Consider the following 16,980-nt stretch of genomic DNA (forward strand, 5'->3'; position numbering starts at 1 on the left):
CATTTGGGCTAGAGATAAAAACTCTGCTTTGAGTCCATGTTGATAAAGTGTATTAGAAGGGGCTGTGTATCTTTCGGGCCGGATGCACCTTGATACAGCAAGATGCTTTTTTGTGATTGTTTTTTTCTGTGTTGAAATTGAAGGCAGCAATGAGGCGCTCACAAAGCTTTTTGATGATGGACGGCATGAAATGAGAGTGGAGGGGAAGCTATCCTATTCTTGTTTCAATGACCCTAGTCAGAGCACACTAATAGACCATGCCTGGTAATCATTGGCTATTGTGCCTGTTGCTTCTCTCAATTTATCGGGGTGCACCTTTCTTTGTCGGGATATATTGGGGGTATGTCTGTCTGCTGTAATTTGGAGTAGCATCATCATTTGTGTGTGTGTGTGTGTGTGTGTGTTTGTGTGTGTGTGTGTGTGTGTGTGTGTGTGTGTGTGTGTTTGTGTCTGTATGTGTGTGTGCGAAGTTACATATGCTTCGGGTTGGTTGTGACTATTACGTTACGGTATAGCTAATGGTAGCTTGCGTTTGTGAAAACTAGGCAATCATACACTGCGCGTTCACACACACACACACACACACACACACACACACACACACACACACACACACACACACACACACACACACACACACACACACACACACACACACACACACACAAACACAGTACCAGGGGAATATGAATCATGCATTAGATGCGTTGGACATGGAACAGTGCATAAACACGTCCACTTGCGCGATGCACTTCTATAGGGTGTGAAATAAGGGATGTTCTATGTGACTCTTAAAAATGCATTTCTTGGACTCCATTCGGCTCAGGTAATTGCATGTTGCGCTCATTTGAATCGAGCATGGGGCCTTTGCTTCTGTCGCGGCCCCCCACTCCTCCCCCCATCACCCTACTTAATATGTTGGAAGGTCTGATCGCCAAGAAACCTTTTCAAGTCCTATTGATGCGCTCCTCAGTTGACCATAGCGACCCAGGAACCTGGAGAGCACTAATTGGCAAGGGCTTAACAGATTAGGTTGCTTACTTTGCACAGGGATGTAGAACCTTTATCAAACTGAATTGCGTTTGTCGAGTATACTTTCTTCAAAAAGTGAAAAAATACATATTCTTCTGGTATGTTAACAGAGTGTTACAGAAAACAGTGAACAGGTAATGTAAACGTAAACAGGGAATCTGGCTTGAGCCCTTGCAGAATTATATTTCCAGCCCAGGCAGCCGCTGGTTATAAACTTCAAACTACAGCTTAGTTACTAGTTATAGCACACAGCCAACCTGTTCAATTGAATGGATCGAGTGTCATATTATAAGGATATAATTCATTATAGGTGGGTGTAATAAAACTTCCAAAAATATTTCAAAGTGGAAACGGTCTCTAGTGGGGTCCACCTTACTCCTCCATCTTGTCTTGTTTTAGAGGGATCCTGTCCATGCTAACTGATTAGCAGAGCAGGGGCCTTTCTTCTCGCTTTGCGAAAGGATGCTTTGAAATGCTTTGAAAGATTTTTAATTAGTTTAATGCCCTCCAGTTCTGGTAAGGAGACAAGCAATCCACCTTTTTTTTATGACAACCTTCGGCATGTTTTAAGTGTGAAAGTGCATTTAACAATGAACTGGTAAAGAAAATCTCATCATTGCAAGTTTGCTCAAAGTAGATTCAGGAAGAAACAAGTTTTCTAATATTTCTGATTCATTGATTGATTTCAGAAATACGTGCATTTTCACTGAATAAAAAAGCGTTAAATGGAACTCAAGGACCCAATAAGCAGTACAGTGTAATAACATTCAATTCAATGAATGAAACCAGTTTTTATCGATCGTTAACATCAATAATGTACACTCATACAGCTCTCCAAAACACATACACAAGCAGACCCACACACAAACCCAGATAACTACCCCAACAAACACACACACACACACACACACACACACACACGCACACACACACACACACACACACACACACACACACACACACACACACACACACACACACACACACACACACACACAGAATAAGGTGTTATTTTTAAACCGACTCATTCCGTTGCCCGTTATGAATAGTATATTCACAATATGCGGCTTTCAGAGCAACCTTTAGAAGATGTATTCTATGTCATCAGTAGAAGTGGCTGGGAGGAAGGGGGGGGGGGGGGGGGGGGTGTTGAGTGAGAGAGTGAGAGCGAGGGTGCGAGAGTGAGCGAGTAGAGAGAGCGAGAAGAGAGAGCGAGAAGAGCGGGCGAGCATCCCTTATTAGAGAACCATGTCACATTCTATTCAGTGCTGGGCCCGGGCACACGGTTCTGTCAGTAATCCCCCCCCCCCCCCCCACCACCAAGCACCACCACCACCAACAGCAGCAGTAAGTCCTCCTATGCATGTCATTTAGTTTGCTCGTAAGTAGTTAGAGAAACTGTTTTCAGTGGCCACTAATAACTAGTGACCCCCGGTGACACGGCGCCTCAATAGGTTTGTCAGGCCCGCGACGCTCCGCCAAAGAAGCTGATTAGCAACTCAAGGGGTTTCAAGCAAGAATCAATGGCGGCTCTGTCCCGACATGGTGCTTCCAGCATGGTGCTGATAATTGTGGGACCTCCATTAGTTATGCCTCATTAAGTACCGCAAACTCTCCCCCGGGGGAGGTTTGTTTAGGCCGGCATGTCTCTGAACTCCACGACTGTCAGCAGAGCCTCTGCTGCTGTACTGGGGCACTAGAGCTAACATGTTAGCGCGGGGGAAAGCAGGGAGTCCCATAGTGGCTGGAGTAGACGAAGACTGATTGGATCTGACATAACCAGACAGTACTTTGGAGAAGTGAGAAGAGAGGGAAAAGGTAGAAAGTGATTAATTAGTGGTCGTATGTAAATACATTATTTACATACAACAATGAATCCTAGTTTGAATAAAAATGTATCAAAGAAGAAAAAAAGCATGCAGACATTTTTTTAACTTTACGTCTGTGTAATCTTGATTGTTTAACCCTCTTGACAATTGTTAGGATATCAAGTTTGAAGGATAAAGCTTTTAACACATTAAGGGGCTATTCAGAACTCTATGTAATCATTCAATGAGATTTAATTACACATTGACGATGAAAGTCATAATTTCATCTAAAGTTAACCTACCTCCGGCCAAGATAAATGTTAAGAGCAGTGTCAACATTTCAGTCCTTCAAATTCTGCCTCATATCTGACTCAACCGCAAAGCCCATTCAATTTGAAAAATGTTTGGTATTTAATTTCTGTGTGTGTGTGTGTGTGTGTGTGTGTGTGTGTGTGTGTGTGTGTGTGTGTGTGTGTGTGTGTGTGTGTGTGTGTGTGTGTGGCTAGATGAATGGAGTTCTGTTTGTCGTCCTTCAGTACACTGTGTGTAACAGTTAGAGCAACAGAGTAGCCTCCTCGCACTCCTTCTCACCTCACTGTTACCAAGGTAATTGCCGGCTGCAGGTCTTTGGATTATTGGTTAATACGACTGAGCCTGGAGAGTGGCTCAATAAAGGCAGGCAATGGATAAGGTGTGGTGGCTAAAGGAAGCTTTTTATCAATGTGCATGGTTGTGTCCGGGTGTGTGTGATAGAGAGAGAGAGAGATGGAGATGGAGAAAGAGTGTGCGTGTGCATGTGAGTGTGTGTGTGTGTATGCTTGTGTGGGAGAGAGGAAGGGACATAGAGATTGAGAGACAGAGTGTATATGTGTGTGTATGTGTGTGTGTTTGTGTGCATGAGATAAAAAAGTATAGAAAAGTGTAACAGTACGTGTATCAATGATTATCTGTATTCTGTGTGCAAACACACACATTCACACACAAACACACAGGCACGCACGCACGCACGCAAACACACACACACACACACACACACACACACACACACACACACACACACACACACACACACACACACACACACACACACACACTTTCTCTGACAATTATTTGATCAGTTTGTAAAATGCCCTGGGGATGCAAAAACCATTTACTAAACTAGTTAAGTAGAGGCAATAATCCAAGAACACACACACACTCACTTGTTAAACAACGAGCTCCTGGCCGATAGTAATGTCTGTCAAATCAAGCCCAAGGGTTAATCATTTCTACAAATATAGCATTCGATAATCCCCCCCCCCGTCCCCTTCCACTATAAAGCAGAGAGGTCTTATTATGGCTGACCCAGAAGGCCAAAGAGCCAAAAAGGACCACCCACTTTCTTTTCAATGATCATCTTGCAGCAACCTGTCTCCTCTCCAGTATTCAGCCCCAGACACCGACGGTACTCCAGGGGGTGGTAACAATTAGACGCGTTGTTGTTCTCCCCAATAAACTTCCAGACTGTAGCCAACAAGCAAGCAGTCTGCAGAGCATGCGACCCTGAGGACAAACAGGATTACGTCCCAAATCCCACGTTCCCTTTCCCCTTGTATTGAGTCCCTCCGGTCAGGGGTCTTCCCTACCACGTTGGCTGAAAGAGGAGCAGAACGTGTCAGCTGTCACAAGGTACCCCTTGTGTATGTAGTGGTTGCAGAATTAGTGGTCACTCGTTTTGTTTGGCTACAATGTAGGGGAGCTCTATGAAAGAATTAACGCTGCAAAATGTGTTTGTTTGAATGATTTTATGACTCATTTGAAGTTAAGAATAAATGATGGATTCAGTGGTTTATTAAGTACGAAATGAAGGACAACGGTACATGTAAATCGTATTTGAAAGTAATCCTTTCATTATGATTTAAAGATTACTTTAAATCGTATACAGTTGCAGAAACTGTACACGATTTAATAACATAGACCATCACTTGGCTTGTAACTTTGGTTATTTGCCTTATTATGTGTTCATTAAAACCTCATCAATACGAATCACAATAGGACAAAGCATTTGTGTTGGGACACCATTTAGGGCACAATCCGCATTGGACAAAAGGCTGTGTTTCGCATGGCAGCCATATTGGCGAGTGAATATACTGGAGTGTTTATTTGCCCTTCTTTAACCAGCTGGCCATACGAAGATCCAGAAAGGATACATTGACTCCACTCCGCAGGGGGTAGTGGCCCAACCAAAAAGAAAGAGAAAAGAAACCCTTTATTCTCCCCCCCGCCACACTCCCCCTCCCTTCCCCCTCCGCCCCCAAAACTTCTTTCTCCAGAATGCAGCACAACTTCCAATCAAAGAATCTCCCCCAAGACCCCTTTTGTTGGGTCGGTGATGAGCCCGACAAGGAGGAAGAGAGAGCAGCAGGAGAGAGAGAGAGAGAGATATAGAGAGAGAGAGAGACTGCAGGGAGAGGGCGACGTAGAGAGAGAGTGTGTGAGATAGACGTAGAGAGAACGAGAGAGGGAGAAAGAGAATGAGAGAGGGAGAAAGAGTATGAGAGAGGGAGAGAGGGAGCGAGGGACTAAGGCGCCACAGTGGCTTGCCTGCCCCTCCTGCCTACACCCCCCCCCCCCCCCCCCTCTGTCTGTCCGACTGGTCACACTTCACAGCTAATTAGTGGTCAGCTCCCACACAGCGCAGCCTAATCACGCGGAAATGTTAAAGCTGCCCTAATCAGGCCTTTGTGTCATCAACCAGCGCCCAGACAGGCCTTTCACTAACTCTGTTTGGCGTATTGATTACGCCATCATCCTGTGGGATTTGGTGGTCAATACACAGCAATCTATAGCATCTAGGATAAAGAAGAGGTCTGCATGGCCCGCAGGTAACATTTAATGTGGCATAATGTGATCGCAATTATAAGAGGTGGTAGATGAGTAAACTAGGTTTGTTCCATCATACGGATACTGCATAAATATATATTGATTTATGCATACAACATATACCCTCTCTTATTCCTCTCTCTCTCTCTCTCTCTCTCTCTCTCTCTCTCTCTCTCTCTCTCTCTCTATATATATATATATATATATATAAATATATATATATATACACAATTTTAATCATTAGATAGATACAATATACAGTATATTGCATATTTCTCACACGGCAGAGGAGTCTCCTTTCACTAATGGGCATAAGAATAAACAGGAATAAATAGAACATGTTCGGACAAACCACAGATTGTGGTTTGCCGGCTAATTTTTCCAAAACCACTTTGACACATCTTGCCATCCCAGGCTCACAGGCTGTCTTTGCAATCTCTTTCTGGCGGTGTTTGCGAAACACATGGCACTACATGTACTCACTGCGGTGGGAGGCATGCTATTTAGACACTTTAGTAGTGAGTCACAAAATGAGGTTGCTGGCGTTGACAGTATGGCTGCATTATAATCCAAGTATGTGAGCTATGGAGACGGGATTAGGTAATTACCATACTTTCCACAGATATAAGGCCATAAATTAAAATCTCTACCAACTTCTCAAGTGACAACTCATCTAATCAGCGGAACAATCACACAGAGGCCTTGCTGTTTACTGATTGCTCTAATCAAAAATGGATTCTTCAAACGAGGCTAATTGGCCAGTTTACCCACGGAACCAAGAGGGAAACTTGGAGAGCCCGCTATCGTGATTTGAGGGACCCAAATATCTGCCATTTGCATTGAGTGCCACCAGAATACACTTGACTCCCACAAGTTATCAGCAAACCAGACAATTATTCATCAGACACAAATTGGCACATCAAAGTCAAATCAGAGGACTTACCGCCATGGAAGACCCTGGCGACGAGAGGCTTGGAGAAGAAAGGTTGTCTTTGATTGACCGCGTTACCCTTCCCTAAGCCTTGCGCGTTGTCCATTTGATGCCAACTGCGCTACAGGCTATCTCTGACAGATATCAGAAGTACAAACATAACTGAAACAACAAAAAAATGGAATCAATGTACATAACGTTTTCAATATTCATATTCACCGTCATAAATTTTAATTCTGATTCTCTACAGTTCATTAAAAAGGCTCTGGACACACTGAAGATGTTACCCATGCATCAGGGAATCAATTAAATTATATCCAAAGGAATGTTGGAAAATATTGTAACAGTAGGCTAACTAGAAAGTCCTGTCTGCATTGCATTATTGGATGATGTTATCAGTGTTGGAAAAGTTCACTTTCTACGTGAACTAGTTCAAAGTTCAGTTCACAAATTTTAAAATGAACTAGTTCAGTTAAACGTTCATAATTCAAAATGTTGAACTAAGTTCACAGTTCCAAAAATGAACTATTTCATAGTTCTTTTATTTAATATGTTGCTGTGAGCTATTATTTTTTTTCCGGTATTTTTAACATTGAGCCCCTTTCTGTTTTGTCTAGGATGAAATAGAGAATCAAGTATCTTAGCGAAATACAGTTTCTATCGTGTTTTATTGCACATTTATTTCATTTTGTAAATCCCATTGATTTCTGTTGGAAGACTCATTGCTCGTTGGCCAGAAACAGAAAGGGGGGGTGTTCATGTTTGGTTGTAGTCTTTTCCCTCGGTTCTAGCCCCACTGTTGAGACGGAGAACCGAGCAAAAAGACTACAACCAAACGTAAACAGCCTCCCCTTTCCGTTTCTGGCCAACAAGCAATGGGTCTAGGAGGTATTCTAGAACGCTGAGCTATGAGCCAGAGAGGGAAGTAACGTTATGGAGTGTACATATTTATAATTCGAAATTCGTCCCAGCCTTTATACCACAGATACTCCAGGGTCTATAGCATATAACCGCGTTGTCTGATTACAGTTTAATTCATTTTTCACAATTTACCAGCTCTCGTTTTGAAGAATAATCACCGCACCATTCGTTTCAATGGGAATCGCGACGGTCTATACTTTCAACATAAAGTGTGCATATAATAATTTGAAATTCGTCTCAGCCTTTCTACCACAGATACTTTAGGGTCTATAGCATATAACCACGTTTTCTGATGACAGTTTAGTGTAACAGTAGCTGCGTTTCCATCCCCTTGATTTAATGCGAATTTTGAAGAATCAAATCAGTAAGCGGTGAGGGAAACACCAAAATTCGAATAAAAATCCTCTAATTCGCAAAAAAGTTTATCCGCTCGCTTGAGGTGGATTTTTGAGACATGTGAAAGAGAGTAAATGCGCAAAATGGGAGATGGAAAAACACTTTTCGAAACAGCTGTGACGTAGCGAACATTGAACACACAGGACTGACAACGTCCTTCCGATTTCCGCATAACGACCGGCCATAGCAACCCTGCCGACATCAACTTGTAGCGTCAATATATATAAGTTTTAAGCATTTGTATACATAGACATCCTATATCATACATATATGATATAGGATATCTATGTTTACATATCCTTTAATTATACCGTGTCCATTAATCCCTGATATATGGACACCTACTAAATAATTCCAGTCAAATCGTCTGTTCAGCCTTCAAAACGAGAGCTGGTAAATTGTGAAAAATGAATTAAACTGTAATCAGACAATGCGGTTATATGCTATAGACCCTGGAGTATCTGTGGTATAAAGACGGCGATGAATTTCGATCATAAATATGTACAATGTATCCTTTAAATACGTCCATGGAACAGATGGCCAATGTGAATAATAGGTGGGTGTGTGGACCGCTGAAGAGGAAAAACTTTTCCTTGCTCTTATCGAAGAAAAAAACATTACAGCTATTTTAGATGGAAAACAACGCAATTCCACTATATATCAAGACCTAAGAGAGGATGTTATCAAAAGGATACGACAAGCCCTGGAATGTGTGTAGTTTTCCACTCCAACCACTTGATTGAAACGCACCTAATTCGAATTTTTGCGAACTTTCTAAAGATTCGCTTCGCCTTTTAGATGGAATCGTGACTAATAAGCTGAAAACACTGCAACTGCAAATTAACCACACAGAGATAACCATGGCAACCGGTCAAACAAATTATCTTTTCGCGATCATTCTGCTCGCGCATCTGCCGTGTTGATAAACAAATAATCCCCCTATTGAACGAAGTTAAACTGAGTGAGCGTGCCGTTCACAGACACCAGAATGAACAAGTTCACAGTAACGTTCATCAGGCAGTAATACAGTACATTCAGTTCACGTTCGCCCAAAATATGAACGAGTTCATGAGCTATCGTTTAATGAACGCGTTCAGGCACAACACTGGACGTTATACACCATGAAACATTAACATACGTACATACGTTTTCAATATTCATATTCACCGTCGTCAATTTTAATTCGTATTCTGATTCTCTACAGTTCATTAAAAAGGCTCTGGACACACTGAAGATGTTGCCCATGCATCAGGGAATCAATTAAATCATATCCAAAGGAATGTTGGAAAATATTGTAACAGTAGGCTAACTAGAAAGTCCTTTCTGCATAATTGCATTATTGGATGACGTTATACACTATAAAACATTAAGAAGACATGAACGTTTATTATCAATTATTAAGAGATCTTATGGGGAAACAACAAAGGGAGCATGGATTGGAACCTATAAGATATGGAGCTGAATGAAGGTAAGGTGAATGAGTTTCTTGGTTCACTTTTTTAGGTTCATCCTCTGCGCTATGTGCAAAATAATATATAAATGTCTACACTGGGTAAAATCCCCCTGAGCCCATAAAGGGAAAGGGTGGTAATTCTAAAAAGATTAGGTAGGGGACCCTTACCGAAAAACCAACTGATTTCAAAGTCCACATGACTATAAACCGGATACAGCTCAGCAAAGCTAAACTTTTGGTAAAACACCAAAAAGTCCTTCTGTGTAAAAACATTTTACACAGAAGGAATCAGGGATGTTCCTTCATCACACACATGTGATTTTAAATCAATTCTTGGAGTTTGCATGTTCTCCTCCTGAATGTGATGTGAGTTTCAGTTTCGTTTTTAGATTTCAGGTAAGTTAGTGAGTTTCACAGACATGATCAGGCATGGCAGACATGGCATCCTATTCAGTAGTTTCACCCGTCTTGCATGGCAGGTGCACTGGCCCACAGCACTAACATCCCTACACACAGATCACAGTTTAACACTATAGTCATAAGCCAGTCACCCCATTTCTGATGATAGCGTCTGTATCTGGAATCTGTATCTGGAACCAATCACTTCTCCTCATGTCTCTGTAACACTAGTGTTAGTGACACAGCTTGTCATCCTTCTGTTCTTATACGGATGCTCAACCAAAGGTATGAGATACAATGTATAAATCCCCTCCACTTGAGTCATAACTTCTCGTGATTACGTTTGTGACCGTTATGAGGTATTTCTGTTTGACATTGGCTGTAATTAGGAATATTTATCAGATCAATATTGAAGTGATGACCAGGATTGCAAACCAAGAGGAACATTTAACAGCAAGTTAAACAAGAGTTACATGTTTGTATTAAATGCATAACATTTATTTATTGACTCTATGTTTGGTGGTTACCCTCTCGATGAGAGGTTAAGACAGAATGCTAATGTTTAGGGAACTTCAAGAAGATTAGCCACTCATTTATAAATAGTCTGGCTGTATGAGAGCATTGTGTAAATGACTTCCCTTGAATCCATTTAAGTATATGCATGAAAAAAATAATATTGATATGTATCTTTTCTTGGAGCTGCATGGGGAAAAATACAGAGACAGAAGCATATCATTGAGCTGATCAGTTACATAAGCATGACTCAGTGCTCTTTGTGCAAACAATGTTATCTTGAATCCTAACAACACTCAATGTTCCTTTCTAGAGAGATGATATGAATCTGAAGGAACAAAAGACAGCTCAGATGTGTTTCAGTGTTTGAAAGTCAGGAAGACTTTTTTTTTCTCTCTTCACAGAAGAAAACAAAAATGCTTGAATTTGATGATCTCACTTTGTTGCCCTTGATATTTGAGAATCACTTTTTTAAGGTTTGTTTGATCTCCACATGTGAGATCTGTAGAGGCCTTCCTTAATAATCATGCTTCATAAGTGTTCTCCTCGTTGTCCATTTTAATAAAATAATGATTTGTTGCTATAGTGCTGTTAAAAAACGTAATTTCCCACATCAATGACATGATTCCCCACAAGCATAAAAGGTTCGTCAGCATTTTAAAACGACATTCATAGAAAGATGTGTTGATCTCGATGTATTCTAGTTATTTTATATGAAAGACATTTGGAAAGGTCCATTTACCATTGCCTCTCTAGCCCAAGGCCTCTTTATCTTGTTTGGAGCAATGTTCTCTTTGCTTCGTGAAGATTTACCTGACCCCCATAACAATTATCAAACAAATATATAAAGCGCTTTCACAAATATCCAGGACTTTCCATGAACCTGAAAGGCAATATATGTAATGCACGTCCATCTTTACAGGTATCAGGTATAAAGTGATCTTTCATTCATAAAGGCATGCTCTATCAACAATGTGGACACTGCGGTGGTTATCCTCCTACGCGCTTATCCTGCCCTAATCTTTATCAATCTTGTCGACATGGTTGATCAATGGATGGGTTGATGGTTGTGAATCAGAGTGTGACAACAGAGAAGCTACACTACTACAGAGGTGGGTAGTGGTACCCATGGTAAAAAAAAAAAAAAAAAAAAACGGAAAAAAAAGTTTGCCTCCGGCGTAAATTGACCCTTCTTCAAAGAAGCCGTGAATGGTTATTCGATAACTGGGAATGGACTAATAATTTTTGTATTCCTATTGAACGACTACAATTAAATAGAGGAAAAACATGTTGTGCCAATAGAAACTGTTTTCTGAAAGGCATTATCCCGGTACAGTAACAGATGCCAGTCAAAGTGGAGGACTAATGAATGCTGCTTGGCCTTCCTTCACTCAAGCGCAGAGTGCGGGGCTTTTGAAAAGAGAAGTGAATGGCATACATCGTTGTGCTCATGTCAGTGTTTGCATACAAAGAGGTACAATTCTTCTACGCTAGATTGATTCTGCCGCTGGCTAAACAAATTTAGTTGGAGTCTGCTTTCACAAGCCGCCACAAAAGATGTGCTTCAAAGCTCAAACGCCTCATACAGCGAACCCAAATACCAGCTGAATCTCTCCCTGTTTGAATCTGATAACGCAAATACAGGTGGGACCAAAACAAAATGGGTGGAAATATTAACAAATTATTCAATCCCCTCTGACACAAATCCCAGTGTGATAGTATATGAGTTTGAATGTCACTGCAATGAAGTGATTTTAATTATCACTGAGGGACAACATTAATGATGAATGACACAATATAAGCATTCAACATTTAGTGTAAAGAAATAAATTAACAAAAGTACATTACAAGGTCACAAGGTTAAATATTCCTAGAACTGCAGAGCCCAGCCCAGTTTTTAATGTGGTGTATGTATCTCGACTATTGAAAAATCTTTCCTTAATAAAGTAACAAAAATGTGTAAAGTAGCAACAAGGGCATTGTTTCCTCCAGTCATCGACTATAGTTCAGCCTACATCTACCCTTACTGAAGCTAAGCGGCGGTGGCGGCACAATGTCAGTGTCGTTCCAAAGCATCTTCCCTCTGTGCCAAAAAATGCTTTTTTTGCAGCTTCTCTGCAGTGCCATCGGGTGATCCACTGAGTTGTGTCGCCGGCAGCCTGTGTGAGGGTTAGTGTGTTCTGTGTGGCATGTCTGCGTATTGTACATCAAGTTATTGATAGCACTCATGTTTCGATAACAGGGGTGTGTGTTGGGGGGAGAGGAGGGGCAGATCCGTAGGGCTAATTGCTACAACGCCTCTTTTCACCCGTGCGCAGCGAGCCTTGAGGGTACTTCTTTGCCTCTTCTGCTGGGATGATACAATGCCTTCCAAACATGTTTTCTGCCTCAGGAGTAATGGCTCTTGTGTGGCTGTACCTTGGCTGGCTGCTTGTCTTTATCACGGTGAGAGCTCAGAGCGATCCATAAAACCTTTCGCCAATACTATCATGACGTTACACTGACTGCACCCCCTTGACTGCAATGTGGATGGTGCTGGAGACTTGTCATTGTAACTGGCTTACGTCAATAAAGAGAAGCGTTGAACTTGTGTCTGGCTTTAGAAGAAGAGGATTCTGGGGTGAGGAGGTAATGAATAGTGGTTGATTCCACACAGATTTGGGCTTGTCTACGATCAGACTTTAGATATTAAAACATTGGTGAGACTCTCATTTCATACTTGAGAGAACAATTTGGTGGAAAAAATTGATTTATATATTACAAAGAATGTGCGCATGAACCGAAATTTGTGATGAACACAATAAAGAGACTACCTTGCCCATCCTTTCCGTCATTCTACAGTGCTAACAGGAGACACACAGGTGAACATGTGAGAATGCTCTGTGACATATAGGCTAATGACGGCTTTGAGACATCAAACCTGCTAAGTGAATGGCGGCAGGCAGTTGTGTGTCTGTTAATTTAAGTCAAGGTATTAGCCTTTCTCCTCTGCCCTAATGGCCGACCCCGTGTTCCTATAGTAAGGCCCAACAGGCATGCCGGGCCCACATGCAACATCTTCTGCTAATGATTCAAATATCAAATCAATCAGTGTCTTGGGTCTAATCCTCGCTAATCACCTCGTCTAACATCTCTCATCATCAACAGATTTCAGCCATCAACAGGGTAACCTCGATGCTACATTGGCATATGTGTGTGTAGGAGCGGCTGTGTGTCCGCGAGTGTATGTGTGTGTGTGTGTGGGAGCATATGTGTGTGTGTGGGAGTGTGTGTAGGAGCCTGTGTGTGTGCGTTTGTGTGCGTGCATGGGCCTGTGTGTGTGTGTGTGTGGGTGCGTGCGTGCATGCGTTCATGTTTGTGCGTGCATGTGTATGCGTGTTGTCCAAGTGTGTGCAAGGGGGAGCACGTATGTGCGTGTGTTCATGTGCAGTAATTCTCTCAGGACAAGGGATGAAGTGATGATGTATTGAGAGGGTGAAGATGTTTAAATGCAGCAGAACATTCCCCCGTCCTGTCACCCCCTAACAGCCCATCTCTTCCTCATCAGAGGCCCCGACCAGAAGGAGGTGCCTCTCACCCACCCCATAAGCCCACCAGCTCACAACATAGGGGTAGGGGAATAGGGGAAACTGCAAGACGTGTGGCTACTCCCTCGGATCATTTAGCATTAGTATTTGTGCATTCAGAAAAAGATGCAGAGTGGGGATATGTGTGTATGCGTGTGTGTGCATGCGTGTGTGCTGCAAGTGTAAGTGTGTGCGTGTGTTTGTGTATGTGCCTGCATCGTGTCTGCATGCATGTATGTGCCTGCGTGCGTATGGGTGCGTGCATGTGTGTGTGTGTGTGTGTGTGTGTTTGCTTGCCTGTGTGCGTGTGCGTGCGAGTGCCTGCGTGTGTGCGCGCGCTTGTTTGTTTGTGTGTCGGGGCGGGCAGAGGCATGTCTCTTTTTGCCGAACGGGAGAGCACACCATGAATAAATTTGCCTCTCTCCCCGGGAGATTGCCTTCAATCAGGAAGCATAAGGTGTCAGCGCAGTGCCCCGCATGCACGGACCACCGAATTGCCTTCTGCCAGATTGCTGAGAAGGGGTCTAATAGGTCTGGGGGAACTGGATGAAGGAGATGGACTGTTAATTAGTCCGGCCCCAAAGTCCCGAACACTGGTCTGAGAACAGGGATAACTTTTTTATTTTTCAAGTCTGGAAAGGGAGATGCGTGTGCATTCAGATGATTTGGAATCTCAGTGGATGGTCAGAACATTACTTTTGATTACTTTTGAACCTATAGGGTAAAAGTATTGGCACAGTAGTAGTTTGAGTGCATACGATTTAAGGAAAATTAGGATTTATTCATTCAAGGTATTGCCTCGCTCCACTACAATGGGTATCAACATCCCAGTTGTTGATTACCTGGCTGTAAACAAACCTTTGACAATATAATATACATGGATTAAAAGCTTTGCCTGTATTTATGTTCTGATTTGAAAGGTAATGGGGAGGACCCATCCGCCTAAAGCACTTTGTGTACGGTGACAACATGAAACGTGCCAAGGAATTTCATGGCGTATGAACTGTAACATTAAAGCACACACCCAGTTCATTACCAGCAGAAACATTAAATCTACAATTTACATAAAATGTTCATGGATTTAAAAGCAGAAACTCTTTACCAAGCCATTTCCTCCCTCCCATTTTAAATAATAGCTGGGTTATCTGAGATACGGCTAATTGTCTAAATAAAGACATGACTAGTGCATTAAAGCAATTGTTTATTGAGGCTGGATCGCGGCGCGCGTATCATTCCGCTGTAAAAGGTTATTAACTGATAGGGAAAGCATGGATCTGTTGTATAATAACCAGTAATCATTTCACCCCTGGATGTGTTTTCTCCCTCACACATGGGGAAGGGAGGGGGTCAAAGGACGACTCTGTACTCAATTCCACTTAGCAGGTCACATAAATTGATTTACTGCCGAAGGAAGGTTTTCCCCCCACCCAACTGTGTTTGGGCAATGTGGTGGCATTCTGCTCCTATAATGAAGGATCAGCGCTTGCCTGGCTACCCAATCTACTACCGCGGTCCCTGCGGGAAAAGTGACTTGCAACAGGGAAAAACCGGCATGAATACTAATTCCCCCTACTTGGCTTTAACAGCACTGGAAAGCCCATCTCATAGGAATGGGCTGTATAGGAAGCCTTTCCATATTAATTACCCCGTCGTCACACACACCACACATCATGCGGTGTGTGATGGAAATGGGATGAGGGAGGGAGGGAGAGATAGAGAGGGGGGGAGAGAGAACGAGAGAGAGAAGAGAGTGAGCGAAACAGAAATAGTTGAGAGGATAGAGAGAGAGAGAGAGAGAAGAGAGAGATTGAAGAGAGCAAGAGAAAGAAAGTGTGAGAGAGAGCAGAGAGCGAGAAAAAGTGAAGAAAGGGAGTGAGAACGCGAGAGAGAGAGAGAGAGAGAGAGAGAGAGAGAGAGAGAGAGAGAGAGAGAGAGAGAGAGAGAGAGAGAGAGAGGCTGCATCATGGGAATCGCTTTAAGCAGGGACTCTCTGCTCCATCCTAAATACGGTTAATTATAATGTGATTTGAAGCATCTCAAGCTGGAATCTGGCAGGCGACAGTTGGAGCTCTCTGCCTACGGCTCCAGTCTGGGTCTCTTCATTACGGCGGCCCACAAAGCCCTCTCCTCTCAACCCCAGCACTGCACTAACCAAGATGATAATGTTAACCAGACGCTTTCCAGGAGAAATTAAGGGCTCGTAAATACACCTTTGGAAATATGTGAGTGACAAACGTCGGGTGGAGAGATTTACTTTTTAATGACATATTGATTAAATGGATATTGGTTTAACCTCTTGACTACCAACTTAAAGTTAGGGTAGGCCATCTATTTTAGAAGCATTTTTGGAAGTCATATTTTTTGTTGCTCTCTTTACAAACACACAGCAATCATTATAACAGTTACAGGTCTGTAATAAGCCTGTTCATTCACTTCATTCGGCCCGAATGACATGATTAGACGGCATAGCTGATACCTACCCAGTATGCACCACACCCTGCTCATGGACACACTGAGCAGGACTAGAGCCGTAGGCAGACCTGTCAATAAAGCTTGCAAGTGTGTTTTAAGGGGGTGGCTTTAGAGGGAGGCCTTAAGGGAGGGGTGGGATCGTTTTCGGTTGGAATTTTAAAAAATGTAGTCTACCCTGGCTATATTTCCCCCAAATTGCTTACCCTACCTTCATGGACAATACCGGACAGTGGTGGTTAAGAGGTTAAACTGGGGCCTCATACATGTTTTTTTGTTTTTTTCTAGGCCCTGAAAACGTGGGCCAGGATTCTCTGCGGCCCAATTGTTAGACATGACAAAAACGTTGGTTGTTTATCGTACCCAGGGAGGATTGATATGCAACAGGATTGCGTACGAGGTATTCAGAGCGGTATAGAGAGGCGACTCGCTGCCGTTCCATGAAGTCCTCTATAGCTCTATAGAGCGCCGCAGCGCCATAACGAGCTCAGACGTCACGCCAAACACAGTTTCATTGGGCTCTTTGTGTCACAGAATCTCACCTGGGCTTTGGAGTGGTGGTGGTTGGGGGGGATCGGGGTCGGAGGGAGAGGGGGGATGTTGGTGGGGGGTTGGGGGGGGGCGAGGAAA

Source organism: Gadus macrocephalus, chromosome 5, assembly GCF_031168955.1.
Source record: "Gadus macrocephalus chromosome 5, ASM3116895v1".
Lineage (NCBI taxonomy): Eukaryota > Metazoa > Chordata > Actinopteri > Gadiformes > Gadidae > Gadus > Gadus macrocephalus.